Source organism: Globicephala melas, chromosome 14, assembly GCF_963455315.2.
Source record: "Globicephala melas chromosome 14, mGloMel1.2, whole genome shotgun sequence".
Lineage (NCBI taxonomy): Eukaryota > Metazoa > Chordata > Mammalia > Artiodactyla > Delphinidae > Globicephala > Globicephala melas.
This window is the reverse complement of record NC_083327.1, coordinates 71147149-71170766: the sequence shown is the minus strand read 5'-3', so window position 1 is coordinate 71170766 and position 23618 is coordinate 71147149. Positions and strand designations below refer to the sequence as shown.

The window sequence follows — 23618 nt, the reverse complement described above, 5'->3', positions numbered from 1 at the left end:
AAAAAGTGCAATGCTGAACAAGGAGATGAATCAACAAACACAGATAGATAGAGTATAACACGGAAAGAAAGACTTGGAAGACAACTGCTCACGTATAACCCACAAAATAAAATCAATTATTTACACAGTATTGCCATGAATCTACACACATCTTAAATGTATTTAAATACTTTCTATTTTGCCTCTTTAATTTTGTTATTCATATCTTATGTTTCATTGCGCCCTTTTTAATGTCCCTCTTTTATTTTTTATTATTGTATCTTTTACAGTGAAATTGCCTTATGGCCAATTAGCTATGCAGCAAAAATGTTTGTGGCAAAGTTGTCTACAGCAAAGATGCTTAGGACAAAAGTACCTAGAACCGCTAAAAATAAAATGAAGGGTTTTTTTCCCATCACAGCTGCACACGAACATCCCTCACTGGGTTAATAGTTTATAACGAGTATAGTAATATTTTTACAAATATTAACCTTCTTAGACCTTCTGTGTTCCATCTTCTGATCGACAGTGGCAGCTCTAACACTGTCATCATGAAAATATTATTTTTAAGCAAAGACTTAAAATGAGATGGTATAACATTTGAGCACTGGAGTGAAATGTCTGAACTCCAACCTGCTTTCTCCACTTGCCAGCTGTGTGTTGTCAGGCAAGTTACTTCTTTCTGTGCTTCAGTTTGTCACCTATAAAAGGGGAATAATAGTAACCTCTCTCATACAGGTTATGAGGATTGAAAGAGTTCCTTAAGTGTTTCGAAGAGCCGTACCTGCCACATAGTAGAGGCTCAATATTTACCTAGTATTTTCACTGTTACTATAATTCTAAAAGAGCAACACACACTTTGTAAAAACCAATCTGAATTCATAAAACAGCATAGAGCCGACCCTCCACATTCACGGGTTCCACGTCCGAGGATCTAGAAGGGCTGACTGTCCTCTGCCATTTTACAGAAGGGACTTGAGCATCCACGATTTAGGGGGTCCTGGAACCAGCTGCCACCAATACCCAAACCACTGCACGTGAAGAGTAAACCTCCCGACGTCTCTCCTTTTCCTTTCCAGTGAAATTTCCTGAAAACGTTGTGTGTTTTCATCATCTCCAGTTTCGCTGCTTCTATTTTCTCTTAAGCCCATCTGCCCAGGCTTGCCCAACCACCTCCCTTTAAACTGCTCTTATCAGAGTTACCAAGGGCCTGCACATTGCTGGTGCCAACGGACAATTCAGAGCACTCATCTCATTTATGTGCCAGTGTACTTGCCACCGTGATCACATCCCTCCTGAAAACTTCCCCTGCGTCCAGGTCACCACATTCCTGGTTTTCTCTGCTTTCTCCTTTCTCAGCCTCCTTTCTGGGGCTGTGTTTCATCTAACAGTGCAGTGTCTCAGGGCTCAGTTCTTGGACCTGGTCCCCTTTCTATATATGCTTAGCCTAGGTCGTCTGTCCCATCTCCTATCTTTTAATCTCATTTACATACTGATGTCTCCCAGATCGCTCCCCTGAACCACAAGCTGGACATCCCGAATGCAGTATGTCCCGAACTGAAATCTTGATATTCCTCCCCAAACTGCTCCTCAGGAAAAGGCAACTCTACCCTTGCAGCTGTTCAGGGTCCAAACCTTGGGGTGTCCTTTATTTCTCCTACTTGGCTCTACCTTCAAAGATATCCAGAATCATTACAGATGGCCAAGAGGCACATGAAAAGCTGCTCAACACACTAATAGTTAGAGAAATGCAAATCAGAACTACAATGAGGTATCACCTCACACCAGTTAGAATGGGCATCATCAGAAAATCTACAAACAACAAATGCTGGAGAGGGTGTGGAGAAAAGGGAGCCTTCTTGCACTGTTGGTGGGAATGTAAATTGATACAGCCACTATGGAGAACAGTATGGAGGTGCCTTAAAAAACTGAAAATAGAACTACCATATAACCCAGCAATCCCACTACTGGGCATATACCCTGAGAAAACCATAATTCAAAAAGACACATGCAGCCTGATGTTCATTGCAGCACTATTTACAATAGCCAGGTCATGGAAGCAACGTAAATGCCCATCGACAGACAAACAGATAAAGAAGATGTGGTACATATATACAATGGAATATTACTCAGCCATAAAAAGGAATGAAACTGGGTCATCTGTAGAGACGTGGATGGACCTAGAGACTGTCATACAGAGTGAAGTAAGTCAGAAAGTGAAAAACAAATATCGTATATTAACGCATATATGTGGAACCTAGAAAAATGATACAGATGAACCGGTTTGCAGGGCAGAAATAGAGACACAGATGTAGAGAACAAACATATGGACACCAAAGGGGGAAAGTGCGGGGGTGTGTGTGTGTGATGAATTGGGAGATTGGGATTGACATGTATACACTGATGTGTATAAAATGGATGACTAATAAGAACCTGCTGTATAAAAAATAAATACAATAAAATTCAAAAAAAATTATCCAGAATCTAAGCATCAATCCCCCACTTCACTGGACCAAGCCTCCTCCATTTCTTGCCCAGATTACTGCAGAAGCCCCCTTACTGTTCTTCCTACTTCAATTCTTGTCCCTCTTTAGTCTATTCTCAATACGTCAACCAAAGAGATCCTGTTAAAATGTTAAGTCAGAGAATTTCCTGCCTCTGTTCAAACTCTTCCAGTATCTCATCACTTGCAAGGCCCTTTGCTGACTTCCTCTATTTCTCTCCCTCTCATTCACTCAGCTCCAGCCACACCAGTTTCTTTGCTATTCCTGGAACACACCAGAAGCATGAGCTCTCAGAGACTCTGCCCCTGCTGCTGCTCCTGCTGGGAACGTTCTCCCCCAACCACGTGGTTCACAATTTCACTCCCTTTGATTCCAACTCAGCTTCTCTGTGAGTCCTTCCCAGGCCATTCTGCCTAAAATTGTGACCCCCTTCCTGATAATGCTTTTTTTTGCCCTAGTTTTTATTCCTGAGCACTTATCACTACCTAAAATATATTTCATCTTACAGGCGTTCCTCATTTTATCGTGCTTTACTTTATCACACTTCACAGATATTGTGTTTTTTTACAAACTGAAAGTCTGTGGCAACCCTGCATTGTCACATGATGGTTAGCATTTTCTAGCAAAGTATTTTTTTTTTTTTTTTTTTTTTTGGTGGTACGTGGGCCTCTCACTGTTGTGGCCTCTCCCATTACGGAGCACAGGCTCCATACGCGCAGGCTCAGCGGCCATGGCTCACGGGCCCAGCCGCTCCGCGGCATGTGGGATCTTCCCGGACCGGGGCACGAACCCGTGTCCCCTGCATTGGCAGGCGGACTCTCAACCACTGCGCCACCAGGGAAGTCCTTAGCAAAGTATTTTTTAATGAAGGCATGTACATTGTTTTTTTTAGACGTAATGCTATTGCACACTTAATAGCCTACAGTATAGTGTTAGCATAACTTTTATATGCGCTGGGAAACCAAAAAATTCCTGTGCTTTGCTTTATTGTGGTGGTCTGGAACTGTACCCACAATATCTCCAAAGTATGCCTGTGTTTATGCTTTGTTTCCTAACTAGATTTCAAGATCTGTACAGAGAGGAATTTTGTCTGTATTGTTCAACATTGACTCTCCAGCATCTAGAACAACTCCTGGCACATAGTTGGCGATCAATAAGTAAGTGTGTGAGGTGAATGAATTCTTTCACTGAGGCACTTTTCAATATTTTTCAAGGTCAGTCTTCTGGCATATAGTATTGAAAACAGTTAAGGGAAACATAGGCCTTGTACAATCACTTTTAAAAAGAACACTTTTTGTCATATTTACTGTAAAATATTGTAAAATTTACTCTAAAGCAAATGTATCACTTAATGAGTTTACTATGAAGCAAATATAACTGTTACCCAGTTAAAGAAATGAAACTCCACCAGCCACTTCAAAAGCCTCACCAATCTTGTCCATATCTCAGTCCCCTGCCCCACAAAAGTTGCCACAATCTTGACTTTCATAGAAATCACTTCCTTGTGTGTCTTTATTATTTTTATCACCAAAGAAGAATTCCTAGACACTTCAGTTTAGACTTGCCTATTGTAAAAATTTCATGTGCTCCTAAACCTCCTTTAATCTACAACCCCTCACCTCACCTGCCATATCCTTCTTTTCATTACAATTTCTATTGAAAAAGCTGGGTCATTTGTCCTGTAGGGTTTCCCACAGCTTGCACACTGGTGGTGCAATTCTGCACTTGCTGCAAATGGGTAGTGTGATCCCAAGGCTTGATCAAGAATCAGGGCGGGGTTCCCTGGTGGCGCAGTGGTTGAGAGTCTGCCTGCCAATGCAGGGGACACGGGTTCGAGCCCTGGTCTGGGAGGATCCCACGTGCCGCGGAGCAACTGGTCCCATGAGCCACAATTACTGAGCCTGCGCGTCTGGAGCCTGTGCTCCGCAACAAGAGAGGCCGCGATAGCGAGAGGCCCGTGCACCGCGATGAAGAGTGGCCCCGGCTTGCCGCAACTAGAGAAAGCCCTCACACAGAAACGAAGACCCAACACAGCCATAAATTAATTAATTAATTAAAAAAAAGAATCAGGTTCAATTCCTTTGGGTGGAACACAGGTTGTGTCTTATTTATTTTTTCCATCGGGAGGCACATGACAACTGGCTGTCTCTCTTTTTGTGACATTAGCACTCTTGATACTCAACACCTAGATCTATTAACCCACTAGGGGTGCATAATGGTGATACCCTAATTCTAAAATTTAATGTTCCTTTGCTGATTGGAATACTTTTATAAAGAGGCAATCCCCCTCCTCTACTAGTTGATTACCCGCTGGTGCAGTTTACAGAGAAAAGGCAGGTGAAATGCTAGATTCTTTCCCTCTATTTACCAGTTTTCAAAATAATGAGTTGGTTCCCTATCATACTTCGAATGTGATCATTTAGTGTTTTAAGAAATATCTGGACTTCCCTGGCGGTCCAGCGGTTAAGTCTCTGCCCATCGAACGCATGGGGCATGGGTTCAATCCCTGGTCAGGGAAGTTCTGAAGGCCGTGCATCACGGCCAAAAAAAAAAAAAAAATCTTATTAGCTATTCTGGATGGAAAGATGGTATCTTTCCAAGTTTTTTGTTTTTGTCTGATGCTTTTGGGTACAAATACAAAGCACTCTTTCTATTAGCTGAGGTAGCAAATGTGGGTATTGTTTATTTCACCTTTTGGCTCTGGTGAGCCTTCAGTAGACAGATCTGGAAAAAAAAAGAGATCCAGGTGCCAATGTCTCTAGTGGTCCCACTGTTGAAAACCCATCCTGGGAGGCACCAGGTTTACTCTCCACATTCATGTACTAATAACTTACTGAGTGCCTGCTTCGCTCTGGACCCTGGGAATATCTGGTAGAATAAGACCATATAACTATTCTCAGTGGGGAAACAAGACCAAAAAGACAATTAGTTTCAATATGATGTGGTGAGGGCTGTGACAGAGGCACACACCAAACATTATAAGAGCAGCTAAGAAGAGCACCTGCTTGCTGGGTGGCGGAGGTGTGGGGAGCAGGGGTCCAGGGGTGACTTCCTGGAAGGGGCAATGATTATGCTGGCTTTGAGGGATGCTCAGGAATTTGCCAAGCAAACCAGTCAAGGAATGGCATTCTGGACAGAGGCAACAGCCTGTACAAAGTCACGATCTGATTAGGGAATGGAAATGGTTCCCTCTTGTTGGAACAAAATACACGTGAGGGCAAGTAGGCAGGAGACAGTTATGGGGACTACTGGCTACTGCAATAAGGACTCCATATTCGAGCCTGAAAATTAAAAGGTTTTGAACAAGGGAGTGACATGAACCATTCTGTATTTCACAAATGCTACTTTGCCGTTATGTCAAGGAAAGTTTGGAGAGAGGTGAGGCTGGTGTTGAGACCGATTAAGAGACTATTAACAAAAACTAAGTGAAAAGAGGTGGCAGGAAAACGAAGGCTGCTTTAAACCTAATCCTAAATACGACATCATCATAGTAATACCATGGAGGGCCTGCACAGTGATTGAGTCAAGCCAGGCGTTGTTCTCAGCACTCCACGCTTATCCCTTGGAATCCTTAAGACAACCCCATGCTGTCTGTGTCCCATTTCACAGACAAAGGCTCTTAGGCAAAAGGAGGCTAGTAATGTTCCTAAGCTAAGAAAGCTCTGCCGGCCGACTGCAGAGTCAGGATTCAAATCCTGGCTATCAGACTCCAGAGTCCTTGCTCCACCACGGCCCATAAAAGCGGACAGACGGACGGACGAAGTCAAGAAGTTCTGCAAGGTTCAGAGGCCCGGACCTGGGAGCCACACAGGCCTCGTACAAAGGCTTGCTCTGAACCCCCATCCAAAATAAAGTGTTACTTGATCTTACTGAGTTTAAACTATAAAATCTCAAAAACTCTTAAACCTGGAGTTTTGCAGGTTATGACAAATAATAATATAATACCTGTCAGGTGGATGCATGATGTCTAGGCACAAAGAAAGCACAAATGTAAAACTGTGGTTAATGTTATTGTGAATATTCAAAAATATTCTCTGTATTCCCCACGGAGGTGATACTCAACAAGGTAGGAGAAATGGGTGGACAGGTGGGAGAAGCAGGAGTGGACAGCACTTAAGGGGCAGCAAATGATCACTTCAGGATGTTTTCAGTGGTGAAAAGCATTTTCAAGGCAGGAACCAGATTATACTTCTTTTATTTCTGGCAGTTTATGGCAAATAGTAGTTTCTCCAGAATGTATACTGGGGTTATAGATTTAATTCATAATATAATACTAATATGCAGGGGAACATTCCTTTATTTCACCTGTAACTGATCTGTTTTCCTTATAAGCACCCCCTCCACAGGTGAATAGTAGAAAATATTTTATATTCTTATCCAGTGTAAAGCTTAGTTGGATCTAATAGTTTAATTAATCCTTTCAGGTAATGCTAAGTCTCTCTTTAAAAAAAATAACAATCTCAGTCTTTCACGTGGTTTCCTTTTTTCCTCCCGCCTCTCTTCTCCCTTTCCCTAAAACAGCATCCAGGTGTATGCTTCAAATCAGGATAAACCCACTCAACATAAGACTTCCAGGAAGCAGGCAATGAGGCAACAGACTCTTCAGATTCTCCAAAGTACTCCTTCTAAAGGTAGGTCTGGCTCAGGTCCTGTGAGCGTGCTGTTCTTTATTCCCACAGTGTGTGAGGATGCCGCCTTCCACATCGACATCTGCTTTGTATGGTGGGATATCAGCCACCACACTAGTTAGCCTTCAAGGCCAGAAGAGAACTAAAGATCTCCCCAACTGATTAATCACATGTACCTGATTAAAGTTTAGACAAGTATGGCTATCATACATTGCAGAAGCTGCCTTTAAAGGTCTGTCAAACCCAGTTATATGTAATTTATCATAAAAGTTTGGAAATAATTTATCTATGGGACAAAGAAGAATAAAACCTTAGAATGGAAAATAAATGGAAAGGGATAACGTTATGCCTATCAATAAAAAAGATGATTGATTTTGAGGGTTCTGACACTAGTTGTATGTAGGCAGCAAAATGTTCTGCAAGAAAACTAGCTTTAACTAGTTCTTTTCTTGAGGCAGAGCTATATGTATGTTTGTCTGAAATTAGCAATAAACGTTAAATCACCGAACTCTTAGGTTTGGGTACTGACATTTATAGGATATGGGAAGTCTTTAAGAAATGCTTTATTTCTAAGTCAATATCTTGCTTGGTAGTTTCATCTTTTGAAGATGAAAATTGATTTTTCTCAACACTGCAAACAGGCTGCTCCCCTCCCCCATCACTACATAGTGCTAGAAGCACAAGCAAAGCCCCGAAGACTGACCATGAGCGGCCTCGTGGCTTTGCCATTTCAGCATGTTCCACGTAGAGCATGGATAAGGTGACTTTTCCAACATTGCACATTTTAAAAGAATTTTCTTTTTTTATTATTGACAAAAAAAGATAGTCAGATAGTACTTTTGTTACAAGCTGTCATAGTTATTTTACCTGAATTTTTTTTTTTCAGGCAGCAAGTGAAAAGGATTGGCTCAGATCTGACTTAAAAATAACCCAGTGTGTTTATTTGTGACAAGCTCATTTCTCTATGAAGACGGAAGGATTAATAGTCATTGGGTAAAGCCTGAAATCTGTTGCTATTTAATTTATGAGCGCTTCAAAAAAAAATCAAGCCTAAAGAATAAAAAGCATTTTTCTGTACTATTTCACTTTCACTGGAAGAATTGAGGAAAAATGTTAAACAGAAATGTTGAGGTATGTCCCACAATATGATATGTGGATTTTTTGAATGAGGGAAAAAAAAAAGATCTCCATACAGTTTAAGGAATGTCTCTTCTATCACGACGTTCTGCTGGCTGCTGGGGCACTTGTGAGATCATACCAGGGAAGTTCCATTTCCACTTGGGAGACAGAAAAGCCACCAAAATTACTCTCACCTTAACAGTGAAAAAAAAAGGCAGATAATCTATAAAATCATAACTTTTCTGGAGCCCATCAGAGAGCTGAAGTCACAGGCAAAGAACAACAAATTCCTCCAAGAAAAGACGGGACACACAAACTGTTCTGCCCCAAGGTATGGGAAAACCTGGTAAGAAGAAAGAAGGTTGAATTTTATGAATTTTCAAAGACAGCATGCGAGTTAGCATGACAGTTTAGAATGACTGGGGACCCCAGACATGAGAAGGATCCACACCATCTCACAAGTCACAGTAGGATGATCTTGAACACGACTGAGGGCAGGGGAGAAGAATGAGGGCAGCGGTACAAGTGTCAGGAGGTGACCGGCTGCCACTTGGGACAGCACTTCCCCAGACCATCTCTTATATGAAGCAAATGCTTTAAGTTGCTGTGGGGGATGAGGGCACAAAATCCTCTTGTCCCATGGCAGAGTCAAAGATCCAACACTTTACGGGACAGATAGAAGCAAAAGCTCTCTGCTCCCTGGGGCGGACAGGCAGGGAACTCACTTGGGCCCCAAATCCTGTACTGATACCAAGCAGACATCTGTAACTGCTAGAAAAGGGGAAGAAAACTCTCCCACTCAGAGTCTGGCTGCTGTGATGAGGGGAGGGGATGGTGGGACAGTAATGCCGAGAAAGCCCTCTACCCAAGGCTCAGGCTCACAAGACCTCCCTAAAATTGGGGATGGATCATGAGAAGTGAGGAACCCTCCCACCACGCATCCAATTCCCATCCCGCACCCCCAACTCTACTGGCCCCACCACATGACTAGCACTTAGTAACAAGCAATCACAGTCTATTCCTGGGGGAAGGACAAGAATGGCCCAGCTGTGCATGAGCTGCTGCAATCTGAGGATGGCGCAGGGACACTAAGAAAAATCCTTCAGCACTGCAAGATCTACTCTAAGCACAAGATTAGAGCAGCCCACCACTGGAGAAATTTGAAGTCCACGGTGCACTCAGGGTTAACTATAGCAACAGCAAAGCCCAAACCCAACCCAACCTCAGACTGGACTGGCTCAACCACACACAATAATGACCTGAGAAAATAAGAAGTGTGTTCATTTCTGGATCTTAACACTAATTACTTCAGTCTCTTTTGTTCTTCAACTCACAATGTCTGACATTTGATCAAAAATAACAAGGCACATAAAAAAGCAAGAAAAAAGATGACTAAACAAGTCTGTCTTCATTAAGTTCCTGCTTGGGGGAGAGGCCTGTTAGCCAATACCTAAAATGGATTATAACATAAAACTGTATTAGAAATATTTCAAAGTGTATTAGAAGTATTACATACACAGGGAAATGAGTAATTTTTGCCTAGAGGAGGTGCCAGGGAAACCAAATAAGAGACATTAAGTGAGAATTTGCCATGAGGACAAATGGAAAAAGCATTTCAGTAGAGGAAATTGCTGTGCAAAGGCATGGATGGATGAAGAGGACATGAAATATTGGCAAGTTCACAGTTAGGCCAATAGAGCCTTAGGGGAAAATAGTTCTCTCATTGTTTGGTGCTCTCCTCATGGTGTCTGTTAAGGTGCATCAGCACACAACGCTAATTGTTCTCTGAAAATAGAAAAACAAATTGACTATATGCAGGGGGTGCAGTGACTCCTAACACAGTGGCCTCTGGAAGAAAGATTCTTGAATACCCTTGAGCTCATTCGTAAACTGCTATCGACAAGGTTAGGTTTTCTTGCGACGGGTGATAGCTGATCTTTAATTTTGAAAACACTCTTAAATGAAAATAAACACATTTATAATCACTGAAGCCTACTGAGCATCCCAAAGACAGAAGAGCTTAAAAAAAGGCATATTGGCATAAATTTGAATAAATTTCCTGCATTCCTCTATTCATAGGAAATAATACCAAACATTTTTCCCCTTTCTTTCTCATTGAACAGTTGAATTAAGAGAAATGTATGGCTTGTAACACTTCTCATTAATGGTAATTAGTTTCTGTATTTGAACAACGTCATAAACACTCACATGTATGTCTTTGTGGAATATAAAAATTATAACCTTTTGGAAATCACCCCAACAAAGCTAAACTCTAAGAGCTTTTGAATATAAAGTCTACTGTGGAAATGGTGCAATTGCATGGACCTTTCGATAAAATTGGCTTAAATTGATTTCATTATGAAGTTTAAACTCTCATATATAGTTAGCACAGTTTATTTATAGGCTGCCACTGAGCAGTTTGGGAAGCTGTACAAATGCTATGTCATTAATCTTTACTTCCCTCCCCATCTTCTCTGTGAGGAAATTGACTTCCTCAGTGCAGGTATAGCCACTACACAGGCTCGGATGGACTGTGGGGGCTCTATGGTTGGGGGCTGCTGCGGAAGATTTAAGTCTCCCTTGGAGTCACTGATCTCCTTCTTCCCCTCTTTCATCTATCAGTAGATGGGGAGGGACTAGGCACTCCAGATTTTATATTGACCACTCACCACTCGTTTATTTACACATTCATTGTAATCCTGCATTTCTTTATCTAAATCTGGGCAGGACAAGTTGGAATGCAGCCCAGCCAGGGCAACAAGGATTATCTGCATACCTTTCCTTCTCAGACAGGCAGGTGTAGGTGTATCCCCAGGGGGTATGCAAAGTGCGCTGAGAGTTCAGGCACTAGGATAGCTGTGGAACATCTTCCTGGATCATTAATTTCCCTCAAATATTTTTGGAGAAAATCTTATTTTTTGAAAATAAATGTCATTAGGTCATGAATTGGAATGCAAATTAGAATTAGAATATGTTTAAGCTAAAATTTAAAAATTAAGAAATTGCCTTTACCCTTGCCCCAAGATACTTTCCCAGATCCAGCCGGCTCTCCTGTTCATGCTTTCCTATGAGAAGTACCATAGTGGATACTGTAAGAAGCTCTGACACTTGCTAAGGTGAGTTAATTTGTGAAGTACAGGAATCTGGGGGGATGGTATTAGCTAATAGGAGGCGGTTCAATGATAGCCATGATGTCATTCTTCAAGACGTCACAAACATTAAAAAATGCATTAAGCAAAAACACAGCTGCCATGAAGTGCCCAACAGAGGAGTTGATGAGGCTAGAATTTCTGCTGAGCCTGGTTTCTCCTGAGTCCAAGAGCCACAGGTCTTCAACAGAATGTATCCAGATATCATTTTCTCAATGTTCTAGGCTCAGCACCGCCACCTTTAAGATGGGCACTCCAGGGAAAAAGCCACAGCCCAATAAAAACAACCCAAACAGCAAGAAAAATGTGTCCTTGAGATTTGCTTGTGCTGCCTTGGAGCTCAGATATTCTGACACCTGTCTTCCCGCTCTGGGCTGTGATATGGCTTTTCCCCAGGAAGTCAGTTTTCTGACCCCCGGAAGAGCTCTCAGAGCATCCTCTTGACAGCACTGACCCCTCCCTATAACTAGTACATGATGCTGACTCTCCCCAGTGCAAGATCCCCCTGAACACCTGCTGATCAGATACAGGTCACTGGACTCCAGCTTGCTGTTTCCACGAGAGGATTTACAGTGTGAGGAGACTCTGCTGGCTCTAAAACTCCTCTCTCCCCCTTTTACAATGACTATTTCTGCTCTTCTCACAGAAGTTGCCCTACTGTGTAAGGGCTAGTTGCCCTCTGAGCTATGTGAGTGTTGGGAAGTGCAAAAGACAAAGGAAGGCACAGAGGTCAGAAGCAGGGAGATGCCACACTCACCGCCAGCTTTCCCCTATAGATGAACAGACCTCTAGGATGTTTTCTACAATACAGCTAAACCAACGATCTGTCCTTGTAATTAAAACAAGAGAAAGGGCTGCTTCTATAAATTCTGCATTAAAGGCACACCTTCTAGCAACAATGCTGCTACTAAACCTGGTTCAACCATCGATTCCTTAAAGTTTCTCCACATCTCTGGGCCTACTTTGCCTTTGCTCCATCTAACGGAGCTCTACTATTTGTACGTTGTGGGAATTGCTTGCCCTTGAGATAAAGATTCACGAGGTGGTAAAGACAGACAACCATTCAGAGATATATGCGAAGGACACATATTAGCAGCCTTCCTGTTCATTCCCCTAACTTTCTTGCGCTTAGTTCAACAGGCTAGAAAACCACGGAAAAAATTGCTTTTACTGTGAAGCAGCCTTCAGAGACATCCCCAGGCTTTGCGTGCAAGGCCTGATTTAGACTTTCCCCATTCACACTCAGCGTGGGGTGGGGAGAGGGGGTGGGCACCAGTCCTGGTGTCTTCCCTTCAATGCTCAGCCCAGTAGACAATAAATAAACCACTTTTCAGAAAATTACCTCTTCCAACATACTAAATGATACCCTGGTGCCCTGTACGTGTTGATTTCTGTCACTGTAAAAATTAATTCATCTCATACTACTTACTTACTACTACAAGAAGTAATCTACTTCTTGAGAGTAATTTTTTTTATAGGATCAAAGCCAATACTTTTCAAAAAGGGGGAATTTCTCTTGTGAACTGCACTACAAATGGAATCTTGAAGCTGGGACATTTTTTCTTTTACTCCAGATATTATATAGATGACGGTTATGATCTCCTATTTTCGAATAGTTAATGAAAAGGAAACAATGCCAATATCTTGTTGGTGGCTTCTCAAAAGACTTTTGCCCTTTTCTTATTCATTGTGGAAAAAATGAGTTTTTTGACTTGTAAACCAGGACAGACTGGAGGCGAAGGAGAACAGACATTCCGTCAGTGATTCTTGAGCAAACACTGGGAAGCCATCGAGCCAGTCAGAAAGGCTGATCTTCTGAGTCCCGGCCAGAATCCATTCATCACGGCTCCGTCTCAAACAAGCTCAGCCACTTGACCTCAGTGTCCGAAAAGAACTTGGCTGGACTTCAGGGACCCATAACAGATCAGAATCGTTTATAGGCATAAAACCTGGGAAATGATATGCTCCTTGGAGTGTCATCAGTACCAATGGGAAAGACCAGCTGTAGGTTTGGAAGGAAACCCAATCCAACATGCACTTCAGGTTCTCTGGAAGGGATAGCCTTTCATCATTCATTCATTCTATAATTAATTCACCAATATTTGTCAAGCATTTATTTTGGGACAGGTACTGTACTAGGCTATGAGACTATAGAGATGAGTGAGATAAAGACATTTAGCCGGGCTGCACCATAAAAGAACATTATAGGTCAAAGTGAGAAATTTGGATTTTGGTCTAAGTGCCTTGGAAATCATGAAGGTTTTAGGTAAAGGAGTGATGTAATATGGTTTACATTTTTTTTAACTTTTTTTTTTTTTGGACGTGCCACGTGGCTTGCAGGATCTCAGTTCCCCCACCAGAGACTGAACCCAGGCTATGGCAGTGAAAGTCCAGAATCCTAACCACTAGGCCACCAGGGAACTCTCTGGTTTACATTTTAAACTACAGTGGAGAGATGTATGGAGAACAGACTGGAACAAGGGAAGTGCAACTGGTAAGAACTTGTCAAAAGTCCATTGGTTTGGAAGATGCATCTGAGTAACAGATTCAAATAAAGTTTAATAGGAAGGGATAATTTTTCCTTTTTCTTGAAAACCTCAGCAGTTGGCTTACTTTTTCTTCCTTCTTCCTTTCCTTCTTTCCTCCCTTCACTCTCTCATTTTGAAATGGGAGAATCTTTAGTGTTTTTGCTGAATATAAGAGAAATAAAAGCTTATCATTAAAAACTGCCAAAATACACCAGTGTAGAAAAGATAATGTAAAAGACTGCCCCTTCGCTGTATCTCATACCAGAAGATAACCACTGTTTCATGTCTGTATGTCCAGGTTTTCTCCATGAACATATAAGAACACGTAAGCGCTGTGCTGGGCCGGGTACTGATCTGGCAAGATCACAGCTGCAGGAGAACGGACAGTGAGGTACGGAGAGATGGAAGGATCTTGGATTTGACTGATGATGCTTGGCAAGACGACAAGCTGTCTCGTGAGGATGCTGCGATCCCACTGAACGAACTTCCTGCACCACAACAGTGGCACCACAGAAATCTTTTAAAGAACAAGAAATGAAGTGGACCAACTGAGCCTTATAATACCTCCATGGGAACGTTTCCCCCATAGGAAACTGATGTCTGGTTCCTTGTTCATGGACAGATTTTTTTTTTCTTAAAAAGGCAACATCCTGGGTGTTACAAGCTCTGGGTCATGATTCAGGAGGTCTGAACATTGGTTTCATTTTTGCTATCAATTTACAGCTTAACTTTGAGAAAGATGCCTAGCATTCCTGATGGTCTGAAAAACAGTTTGTAAAAATGAGTTACGATTATCTATAGGAACCAACAAACTGCTCCAACCCCATCCCTCTGGGTAGGGTAGAGTAGAAATAACACTGAGCTGGAAGATCTCAGGTGAATTACTTTTAGTCTCTGGGCTTAGTTTCTCATGTGTAAAATGAGGAAAGTTGGATGTGAATCCCTTTAATGTCCCATGTTGAAAAGCCTAGGACACTGGGTTATAGGAGATTAAATGAGCACAGTATCTTTTCTCTCCTTTGGACCCATAGTAATGGTAGTTTGTTTTTTTTTCTGTGGTACGCGGGCCTCTCACTGTGTGGCCTCTCCCGTCGCGGAGCACAGGCTCCGGACGCGCAGGCTCAGCGGCCATGGCTCACGGGCCCAGCCGCTCTGCGGCATGTGGGATCTTCCCGGACCGGGGCACGAACCCACGTCTCCTGCATTGGCAGGCGGACTCTCAACCACTGCGCCACCAGGGAAGCCCACGGTGGTAGTTTTGAAATCCCACACACATAGCTTCCAATGTTGCCTGGGCACTGGGAGAGAGACAGTATATGGACGACCACTCCTGGTCATTCTGTAGAGGTTACATTTGGAATGGCACAGGTCACTTCTGCTTAACATTCCACTGGAGAGAATGTTGTTGTTTCCTGAAACTGCAAGGAAGCCTGGAATGTGCATAGTAGGAGAAGAAAATCTTTTAGTAGTTAGCTAGTAGTCTCTGCCACAAGACAATGGGAAAGAATTTAAGTGTGTCAATGATATGTGTAAGAAAAAAGAATACAACTACCTGAACGGCAACTGGAATTAATGACTAAATGATAAATGACCAAAAGGTAAAAAAGGAACTGTGAGCCAATGATTACTATCACATGATATTCTGAAAGATAAAACTATTCTGATTTTTTTTTTAATCTAGCAAAGGAAAGGGTAATTAATAAAAGTATCTATGGTTGTATGCTTAAAAAAAAAAAACAACACCTAGGACACAAGTAATATGCCCAGATAAAATTAATCAGTTGTTTTCCTTCATCTATTTGATGCTAGCCTGTGTGGGTGTTAGAGCAGAAGTGGGAGGTTGACTTTGTAAAGTTAACACCCCAAAATTGCTTTCAAAATATAATTAAGTTGCTTGGCGGAAATCTTCCATTCAGAATCAAAGTACACTTAGAAGACATAAGATGTGGAATAAGTATTGTGCTTTAGTTAGATAAAAATGGCCAATGGAATGTGATTGTGCACTTTAATAACTAGTATTAAAAAATTCTTACAGTTTCCACTCTGTGTTTAGGTAACTGAACTTTTCTAAAAAATGTCCTTGTTGCCCCACTAATCTCTTTTGCATTTCTGTGTGAAAATGCTTGTTTCTTTACCCCAAGGAACCAGAGATATGTCATGTCAGCTTAAAATATGGTTGGTACAGGCCTCAGAGTGAGCCCCTGGTGTTTGTTTAAATAGGCCTTTTGATTCACAAGCAATAAGCCATTCATGACATATGACACTGTAACTGATGTCATTAGAGCAGCTAATTAAGTGTACTTATGCACATGACACTCCATGATGCAAGGGACTCAAAGTACAACCATATTTCCTGGTTTCTGGATACCACAGACTTAATAATTCGGCTGGAATTCATCACGATCTGATTATGCGTTTGGCAATGACCCCTTTGAAGAATGCAAACTGCTCGTTTCCCAAGACATTTAATTTGGCATTCCTAGCCTTTTCTTTACTTTCTGCAATATTTCCTATACCTTCAGTTAAACGAATCAGCTCTGCTACAGTCACTAATTTCTAGTGATTAACAAAAACAGGCCAGTGAGTTTGCTTTGAGCTTATTTCTATTTCAGCCTAAAGCACAGGAAGTCTTGGGTAATGAGCAGCAGCTGAGAATTAGACCTGCCTGACTTGATCTCGACTGTGGCAAATATGCACGGTGATCAAGTGACAGCTCCTCTATTTGCTCCATGCGTGGCTGGGAAATGTAGAAGGGAGCCCAGGGTCAGAGGAGGAGCCCAGGTCTGGAGATCAAGCAGATCTGCATTCAAACCCCAGGCCCAGGGCTTCCCTGGTGGCGCAGTGGTTCAGAGTCAGCCTGCCGATGCAGGGGGCACGGGTTCGTGCCCGGGTCCGGGAAGATCCCACATGCCACGGAGCGGCTGGGCCCGTGAGCCATGGCCGCTGAGCCTGCACGTCTGGAGCCTGTGCTCCGCAACGGGAGAGGCCACAGCAGTGAGAGGCCCGCGTACCGCAAAACAAACAAACAAACAACAAAAAAACCCAGGCCCACAGCTTACTAGCTGCGAGACCTCTGACAGCAGGCTGAACCCTCTGAGGCCCACCTTCCTTGTCTGTAATTACAGATAACAACACATCCTGTGAAACATTTTTTCCAGAGTGGTGACATCAAAATATACTCCCAGCAGCAATGTATAAGATGAGCTCCCCAAATTCATCAACACTTGTATAGTCAGTCTTTTTAATTTTAGCCATTTTGGCATATTGGGGTATCTCTCTGTGGTTTTAATTTGTATTTTTCCAATGACTAATGATGTTGATCACACTTAGTGGCCCTTTTGAGATCTTTTTCTGTGGAGTACCTATGCAGGTTCTTTGCCCATTTTTAATTGCATTGTCTCCCTTTTTCTTATTTATTTTTAGGAGTTATTTATGTATTTTGCATATAAGTCCTCTGTCAGATATCATGTGTTTCAAAATCTTCTCCCAGTCTGTGGAGCATTTTCATACTTATGTTATTTTTTGATAAATAGAAGTTCTTAATTTTAATAAACACTAATTGATAAACCTTTTCTTTTATGATTAGTGTTTTTGTGTGTCCAGTTTGAGAAATCTTTGCTTATCCCAAAGTACTGAAGATATTTTCCATTTTTTTTGTAAAGAAGCTTTTTTTTTTTAAGTTCTAAAATTTAGGTCTATGACCCAACTTGAATTAGTTTTTATGTATGGTGTGTGATGAAGGAATTGTGGTTCATTTTTTTTTTCTATAACCAAATCCAATTGCCCCAGCACAATTTATTGAAAAGAACATCTTTTGTCCACTGAATTGCAGTGGGGCCTTTGTCATAAGTCAAGTGAACTATATAGGTGAGGGTCTGTGTCTGGATTCTATTCCACTGATCTAATTGTCTATGCACAAAAACTATGCTGTCTTGATTACTACTGTATTATAGTAAGCTTTGAAATCTGGTAGTTTAAGTCCTCCAACTTTGTTTTTCTTTAAGGTTTTCTTGTATATTTTAGATCCTTTGAATTTCCATATGAACTTTAGAATTAGCTTGTCAATTTTCTGCCAAGTAAACTGTTGGAATTTTGAGAGAAAAAAAAAACCAATTCCTGCTTCAAAGAGTTGTTGGGAAGATTTAATGAAAAAACAAACTGGTACAATAAATAATAAGCTCACTACTAATGCCGTCCCCCTTCTCCCTGTACCCCCATTTCCCACTTCCAGCATTTTCCATTGCTGTCTCCCTCCCTCCCTCCCTCCCTGCTACGGCTATTTCTCTTCATACTTCCTCTTACGCATTTTAGACACTATAACAGGCAAAAGACACTGTTCCTGCCCTCAAATACTTAGTATCTAGCGGGGAAGACAAGTAATAGGTACTTTTTTTTTTAACATCTTTATTGGAGTATAATTGCTTTACAATGTTGTTAGTTGCTGCTGTATAACAAAGTGAATCAGCTATATGTACACATATATCCTCATATCCCTTTCCTCTTGCGTCTCCCTCCCACCCTCCCTATCCCACCGCTCTAGGGGTGGGTGGGACAGCACACGGAAGGAACGTGTAATTCAGTCCCAGAGCAGCAAAGCTTAGGTCGAGCAGATGGGGAGCAGTGAGAGAGCTTGTACACAGCAGGAACATCACATGTAAAGGCCCGGAGGCAAGAGAAGGCCCGGACCTGCAGGTAGTTCTGTGTGGCCAGAGGCAGGACACAGAAGGGTGGCTGTCGGAACTTGGAAGCAGGCAGAAGCCAGAGCTTAAAGTACTTCGTAGACCTTGTTGAGAAGTTTAAACTTTATCCAGAGAGCAATTAGGTGCAACTGGAGGGTTGTAAGTAGAGAAGAGGCAGGATACAATTTGAGCTTTAAAAAGACAAAGGAGAAGGAGCAGTAGGAATTAGTCAAGACAGTGAGGCCAGATACAAAGCCTGTGAAGTGCTCCAGGGAAAAAGGACGGCAGCCAGAACCAGCGTAGGGAGAATTTCTATTCACCCTTCCTGAAACTGAGAACAGCCTGGAAACTTCTGTGAAGTTTCTAGGTGGTCAAATAGGCTTACCACTGTTCCCACTTTGCTGGGTGTCAACTGCTTGTAAGCACGACTACTTGCTATTATCACTTATATATTTCCTTTGTGAGTCATGGTGCGTAAGCTAGAGTTAGGGTCCAACTATGGAGAACAGTATGGATGTTCCTTAAAAAACTAAAAATAGAGCTACCATATGATCCAGCAATCCCACTCCTGGGCATATATCCAGAGAAAACCATAATTTGAAAAGGTACATGCACCCCAATGTTCACTGCAGCACTATTTACAATAGCCAGGACATGGAAGCAACCTAAATGTCCATCAGCAGATGAATGGATAAAGAAGATGTGGTACATATATATGATGGAGTATTACTCAGCCATAAAAAAGAACAAAATAACGCCATTTGCAGTGACATGGATGGACCTAGAGATTGTCATACTGAGTGAGGTAAGTCAGACAGAGAAAGACAAATATCATATGATATCGTTTAGATGTGGAATCTAAAAAAATGGTACAAATGAACTTATTAACAAAACAGAAAGAGAGTCACAGATGTAGAAAACAAACTTATGGTTACCAAGGGGGAAAGGCAGGGCGGGGAGGGATAAATCGGGAGATTGGGATTGACATATACACACTACTATATATAAAATAGGTAACTAATAAGAACATACTGTATAGCACAGGGAACTCTACTCAAAACTCTGTAATGACCTATATTGGAAAGGAATCTTAAAAAGGTGGATATATGTGTATGTATAATTGATTCACTTTGCTGTACAGCAGAAACTAACACAACATTGTAAATCAACTACAGTCCAATAAAAATTAATTTAAAAAATAGAGCTGGGGTCCAGCTGATGATTGCTGTGGAGTCCGTCCCCTTCCTCAGTGGTGACCAATGTCTTATTTCTGTGCGAGGAGAGCCTTCGTCACAAAATTACCTTCAAACCAAACCAAAGAGAACAAAACAAGAAACTTGACTAGCCTTCTAGAGAATCTATTTGATTATAGTTAAGATTGTACGTGTGTGTGTGAAGGGGGAGACTGTTTCATGAAATATAACCTTGCCACTGAAATGATGTTTCATGAAATATAAGCTTGCCACTGAAATGACCTTCCCTAACTACTGCTGCTATGACTTGGGAAGACCCATTAGCGTTTAATAAAACATGCCACATCAATGCAGTTGAAAGGGAAAGCAGTTGAAGAATTCTAATATCTTAAGAAATGTGCCGACCCTGACATTCTTATGAGAAACTCAGGCATTTTAGAAGCAATTACTCTAACTTACAATTTTATTAAACTTCAAATTAGAAGGAATTACTCTTTGGAAGTACAAAATAAGAAAAAAAAATCTTACACTTATTCATCTTGAAAAACAGCTTGCAAATAAAAGAACTTTAAAAAAACTTAACAGCAGAAAGGCTTGCAGAACTGACATCTGGCACGTAGAACTGATGTTTAGAATGTTTAACTAACGCTTAACAATGTGCCGCAGATCCACATAAATACAGTAACTGCTGGTTATTCAGAGAGGAGCAGGAGTGAACAGCAGGAGGCATCTTTTAACACCAGCCATTTTTTAAATTATTTGGGCTCACAATACTTCTTTGCCAGAGAGCGATGTAGTGTGAAACCAATCCAACGAAACCAGATAGATTGGGACACCACTACTTCCATATTTTTACCAAGCATTCAACATGCAGGCACCCTCTGAATTCTACGGTTCAAGATCATAAAGCCTCCTGTGAGGCTCATTTATCATCCCAAAGGGACAACTGCAAAAGAAAACACAACTGAATACTGTCAATCCATAAATGCTCATATGTTTGCATGGGACCTAACTGAAACAAAAAGACACTCCCTTGTATTTTCTTCCAAATCTACCTCCATGCCCATAAAGGCCTTGAGAATGCAAATATATTTCTAAAAATGTTTCCACTTTTGTTCTCTTTTGTCACCTCTGGCCATTTTATTAAACTACCATTTGTTGAGCGTCTATTACACAACACTCACTATGGCAGGCACTTTAAATAGGATCTTACCTAATGACACTACCACGAAGGAGCTTGTATTCGTTTGCTAGGGGTGCCATAACAAAGTGGTACAGACTGGATGGCTTACACAACAGAAACTGTCCTGTTTATCTTTTGAACTTGTTTGCATTGGTGTGGTCCAGCATGAATTGCCTCACAGTTCTGGAGGCTAGACGTCTGGGGTCCAGGTTGGTTCCTTCTGAGGACTGGGAGGGAAGGATCTGTTCCAGGTCTTTCTCCTTGGCTGGCAGATGAGTGTCTTATCCCTGTGTCTTCACAGCGTCTTCCCTCTGCCCATGCCTGCGTCTAAGTTTCCTCTTCTTATAAGGTCACCATTCATACTAAATTAGGGTCCATCCTAGTGCCTTGTTTTAACTTAAGTACCTCTGTAAACACCCTGTCTCCAAATACCATCACGTTCTAGGGTACGGGGGGCACAAATCAGCCCAGAACATAGGTATTATATTCCCATTTTACAGATGAAGAAATTTGGGCTTGGAAGGTCCAAGGCCACAAAGAAAGTTGTGAAGTGAATATTCCTGTGGAACTGCCTGATTCCAGAGAGCAAGCTCCTATTTGCCACCCTAAACTCCTCTCCAGCCCCAACCCTACCCCATACTGTATCCCATCCCCCTCCATCTGTAGCCTCACCATAGGTATGAAAGGGCATCAGCTGATGAGGCAACGTAGAAAAATATTTTTCCACCAGGGATAATGGGAAATGTAAGCAAAGACACCTTGAAAGCTTTAATTTATTATCTACTTAGCATTGGATGGTAATAAGCATCTTAGAAACAGAATGTAAGAGAACTTGACCCTGCAATCTAGGATCTTTCAATTAATGATAGACAACACCAATGCAAACAAGTTCAAAAGATAAATGGTAAAAGCTGAATAAAGGTCTTCATTAACTAGATAATGAAAGGATTTCCACTAAACAAGAGCAAAGAGATAAAGTGGAGTCAGAAGGAAGTGGAGGGAGTTTCATATTTAGATTAGGCTGGACTGAAGGAAATCTTCATCTCTCTTCCTGTTATTCAAGACCAACTGTGGGAAGGGTTTCGGGAGCCTCCGAAAACAGTTCAGTGTTCTCTCTATTTTTTTAAGCTCATTTCCATATTTCACACATTTTGCTCACTGCCTCAGCAATGTGTCGCTATTACAAATTTTGTAAACACAGTCCTAAACAAAATAGCACAGTCAGAAAATTTCAGTTATTCGAGTCATAAAAATGAAGTCTAACATCAACTGTTATGAAAGTTGGATTCTATATCAAAACATCAAAATTAGCCGAAGACACATCTTGCTAAGTTTTTCAGTCACTTAGGAGCAGGTCAGGAAAAGTCTGCAATATCCTTACCACCGTATAAGCACCAGTAAGTGATCATTCTGAGCATCTTACGTATATGAAATACGTCTTTAGAGTAAACTTCGGGTCCTCAAGTGACACAACATTAGCCACAGCTTTCTGGCTGAAGTGGCTTTAAATGAAGTTTATGAATAAGGAAAATAAGGAAATGTTCGTCCATATCATGTGGGAAATTAATTTGGACAAAATTAAAAATTGATTGATCACATACCTTTTTTTTTTTTTTTTTGGCTGTGCCAGGCGGCATGCGGGATCTCAGTTCCCCAACCAGGGATCGAACCCATACCCCCTGCAGTGGAAGCACGGAGTCTTAACCACTGGACCGCCAGGGAATTCCCTTTTGATCACGTATCTTAACATCAAGGATGAACAGTGTAGATCTCTAAATATCAGTCCCACCCCTGGAGTTACACACAGGACTATGAAGAATCAGAGGAAGGCATCTTTTACCATCATCCCAATGAGTTACTTACATCGGAAACCCCGATTTTAGCCTGTATGTTTAGGGACAATCTATTTGAATACCTTTTTCCCCTTTCTTTCATAAAGATTTATCAAAAGGTAAGCATCTTTGGTCCAAGGCACAACCATTACCAAAGAATAAAATTTCTTATAATGCAAAATTTGTCAAGAAAGTGTGGGTGCACACACACACACACACACACACACACACACACCCATTGAATTTTAATACACTCAAGCCTAAGAAATGGCTTCAAGCTCAGGTGTATAAAGAAATATGATACACAACTGAGAACTGTAAAAATTAAAATCCAGAAACAGATGTCCAGAAGCCCTTTTCCTGGTTTCTTTGGGTGGGACTGTATCTGGTGAAAAATGCAGCCCACTGAAAGGCCTAACAATGGACTCTTATCTTTGGAAACTATAGTGTTACCTCAAACAATAATACACTGTCACTATTTCTCTTAATTCCACTTAAAAGTACAGTGACACAATTCCAATGCATATGTAAATAATTACTAAGCAGCAGATAATTATGCTCAAATCAATAGCTGGACAGCTGGGTTACTCTATGTCAAAACCCAGGCAATTCAATGAACGCTCCCCTGAGGAATATTCTTGGTTGTTAGGGTGAATTTTGCTGTTACTTTTGCATTTTGATTGATTAATACACAATGCACCTTGGCATATTTTTTATTTGGAATGCAAAATGCTAGTAACACATGAGAAGACACGGTTGAATTCTCCTACTATTTCTTAAATGGAATTTTTCTTTAATCTTTCAGAAACACAGCAGAAATGTTA

At 41.4% G+C, this 23618-nt stretch overlaps 1 pseudogene; it reads left to right on the top strand.

Annotated features, from left to right (window-relative positions):
- The window catches only part of LOC138842308 (anaphase-promoting complex subunit 13 pseudogene), a 103047-nt pseudogene extending 88543 nt beyond the window's left edge, over positions 1 to 14504 (top strand).
- The last annotated feature ends 9114 nt before the right edge of the window (positions 14505 to 23618 follow it).